The sequence below is a fragment of the Vigna unguiculata genome, chromosome 5, assembly GCF_037176805.1.
Source record: "Vigna unguiculata cultivar grain cowpea cultivar isolate G323 ecotype 2 chromosome 5, ASM3717680v1, whole genome shotgun sequence".
Taxonomy (NCBI): domain Eukaryota; kingdom Viridiplantae; phylum Streptophyta; class Magnoliopsida; order Fabales; family Fabaceae; genus Vigna; species Vigna unguiculata.
In genome coordinates, this window is record NC_140796.1 from 42185028 (window position 1) to 42188597 (window position 3570).

General features: G+C 30.7%; 1 long non-coding RNA gene across 5 annotated transcripts; it reads right to left on the bottom strand.

Annotated features, from left to right (window-relative positions):
* Window positions 1-295: 295 nt before the first annotated feature.
* On the bottom strand, window positions 296-3294 carry LOC146886455 (uncharacterized). 5 transcript variants are annotated; one of them, XR_014995151.1, is made up of 7 exons: window positions 3024-3294; window positions 2136-2883; window positions 2004-2051; window positions 1291-1787; window positions 1008-1132; window positions 628-684; window positions 296-548 (listed from the first exon to the last, which is right to left on the bottom strand). It is a non-coding gene; the product is annotated as an uncharacterized LOC146886455 (long non-coding RNA). The 5 variants fall into 5 exon arrangements; XR_014995150.1 differs by having other exon boundaries at window positions 296-684; XR_014995152.1 differs by lacking the exons at window positions 296-548; window positions 628-684 and having other exon boundaries at window positions 817-1132; window positions 2136-2253; window positions 2565-2883.
* Between the last annotated feature and the right edge of the window lie 276 nt (window positions 3295-3570).

Here is a 3570-nt window from a genome sequence, read left to right on the forward strand (position 1 = left end):
ACTTCCAACAGTAAGACTTGGTTTTATTTGGAAAGTAAGATTATAATATTATCAAGAGCAACAACAAAACAACTACAACCACAATAATGAATGTGTATCATCTCAGTCATTAATAGTCATTTATACTTGCAATCATCATATGAAGTTATAACAGCAGCAAGTCCTTGTATAGGAAAAAATTAAGTTTGGGTCCATTTTAAAATGAATTTAAATAAAAAAAGCCATTAATCGTCGTCAATAACCATGTCTACCAATAAAAAATAGCTATAAAAGTAACAACAAAATGATAAAAAAATGAAAAGAGAATAATAAAATACATATATCATCATGAAATTATACTTACTTTCAAATCATTAGCAAGTTTTAAATTTTATTCAAGATAATCTTTTCTTCCAGCCAAATCATTCGACGCACATGAGAGATAACTTCACTTTGCTCCTCATCAACTGTCTAATAAAAATCTAACATTAACAAACACATTTACTAACCATTCTTAGTTCAGAGAATTGTCTCTCTAGTTTGCATTTCTCATTCAATAGTTGTAGTTCCTGCTGCCATTAAATTTAGTTAATTTCCTTAAAACACGAAGATGTAGATAAACATTAGTGACATGTTTATATTTTGTACCTTCGTGCAGGAAAAAGCAATTTTTTTATGGAGGGATCTCCCCTTCTTGTCCGCTTACTGGGAATAAAGTTCCTTCAATCAACTTATAATTTGATGGAATTGTATGAAATACTCAGTATCTTTCAAAGAAAAACATGCATGAGTGTTTATACTTTTCGAACATTATGAAACTTCCCGAAGTAAAATTGATCAAAATCAAAAGCAATTTCTTATTGGATGAATTTTATTTTATCACATTGTTAAGTTTGTCAAGTAAGCATGAACACCTATATATTTATAGTAGTGAAAAGATGAATCACATCTCATCTTTAAGTCTCTTATGAATTTGATAAATAATTGTAGTAAAAAATAGTCTTGATTATTATCATTCTCAGAATCACCTGTAATCATAAATGGTCTTTTTGTAGCAATGAGATTAGTATCCATGAGCTCAATGCCAAAGTAATTGAATGTCTCCATCAACATGCTAAACCTTCCCCCTCTATTTGTGCCACAAAGACTTGTTCTTGCGGAAAGTAAGAGTGTTAACATTAGTAATAAATAATTTTTGGGATCTTTTTAGAGTATATTTGTCATTGCATTCATAAATATTAAGAATATCTATGAATTTAGTGATTTCACTTAAAAACCATGAAACAAAAAATATAAAGAAGGCAAACTTACAGTAAACCTTCAACAACTCCAATTGCTATGCTCATTCTTCTTGCGCAATATAACTGACATTCCTTAGCAAGTGGCCATGCAAATGTGTGAGCAAGCTATGATTAGGCATGTAATCATACACAATAAAATTTTCATCTCCTCCCAACATCTACTCTGTTTTTTTTTTAATTTGATTATTGCTCTTTAGCATAGTTAACATACCCAAATAATCTACCTTGATTCTTGCCTTGTTGACTATATTAAATATTTACAGACCCAAGCATTAAGAAACCATTTTAACTCATAACACCTTTAACATTAAACTTATTTGAGATAACCGGTTAACAATGAGTAACAACAATTATTAAAAGAAAAATTGACTAAAATAAGCTGATCAAGGTAGTGTAGAACTATCTCCTGAAAGTCACTTATCTCCCCGCTAGCACCAAGGAGATAATGTTTTCTAATAGGCTTGATACGCTCAACACTCTTGTACTGCATGGTAGATCCATATGAACCTATATCAACATATCCCCCATTCAAATGATACAATAATGAACTTTTCAGACATGGTAGATTCATGAATAAAAAATCAATTACTCCTACCATGCTAAATTTTTTTTCTCCAATAATATCATTTCTTTAAAACAAAGTACTCCAAGAAGGCAACTTCCACAATAATTAGATAAAGAGCATTTTGCAAAAGGAAGATAAAAGCCAATTGAATAACAAACCTCCCATATCAGCGACCATGAGAATCCCATCTTTGTATTTCATAGAAACTACAATAAAAAGTATATCAATGATGATAATCCAATTAAATATGACATGTTCCAAAGTTCAAACAGTTAATGAGCAAGACTTACTTCATTCCAATCTAGAGTGACATGCTCTATTGCAGATAGACAGAATCTTGAGGAATTCGGGGTAAAAACTATAATATTTGAAGGAAGTAAAATGATAGCAGCTTCACTGGCATCAACCCTGCATCCACAACATAAAAACATAAAAAAGAAATATATACATAATAGAAATGTGGGTTGAATGCCAAGTAGAAACCTTAAACACTTTGTGTTTACCAAAAAAAGGCAGAAAGAAATGGATAGTTATATGTAGTCTGAATGCAAATGACATCAAAGTTTTTAGATATAAACAATGGTTTGGCAAAATTAGAAACAAAACACCACTGTTCAATCTTGTTTTCTTCGAGAGCAATCCATATCTTAAATTATTTATGGTTGACACCAGAGTATTCACATAACATAGTTAATGCTATAAAAGTTAATGCTAAATACAAATTTGCGAATGTTTCTCCATGGCTTGCAATCATAGAATTGTTCCAACCCTTTTTATTGGGAGTGAAAGCCTGTAGCACTAACAAATAAAGTCAGCACAAACAAAGATAAATGAACGAAACTTACACAATTAGTATTATAGCAATATGTTTCGTAAAGTATTGAAAAAGAGAAAAAATAGAAACAAAAAACATAAACCATGTAAATAGAGAGATAGAGAACCATGGCAAAAAGTGAAAAAAAACATAAAAGAAGAGCAAGAACGAAAACCAGAACCCGAGAGAAATTCATATCGCAAAGTCAAACGGTAACTCAAAATCTGAAAAACAAAAAAAAATGATAAAAAAAAACAAAGAACATATCAAATATATCACTACAAAAATCAGTGGTGAAGAGAAAATGATAAACAAATTAAATATCTAACTATAAAATTAAGTGGTGGAGAAAGGATGATCAAACCTTTGAGACCCAATAAAATTTGAAAGCTAAAACCTTCGAGACCTAATAAAATGAGAAAGCCAGAACCCAAACCTATACCAGTAGAGAAGAAAAAACAAATCAGTGGTGAAGAGAAAAAAGATAGGGTTTTGCTCATAGAGGAAGAGTGAGGCGGCAACATTGAGAGTGAAAAAAGATAGTGTTTTGCTTATAAAGGAAGAGTGAGACAGTAGAGGGTGAGAGAAAAATTGAGAGTGAGGCAGCAGAGGGTGAGAGAAGAGTTGAGAGTGAAAGAATTAGGGTTTTAGCAAAGGAGATGATTTTTTCTTTTTGAATTTAAAGTAAAATGAGAAAATCACATGTGTAAGAGCCACATTCTGCCACTTATCAAAAAAATAGTGTTTAAGCTTTCTACATTTAATTAATTTTGTGTGTTCTGTTTTTTGTGGTTGATGAAAAAACTTACACTTTGTGCTACCTTTATTTGTATTATGTATAGATTATGCAATTTGGATGGAGGAGGTACATGTTTGAATGCTAATTATTATACTTTTAAAGAATGATAACT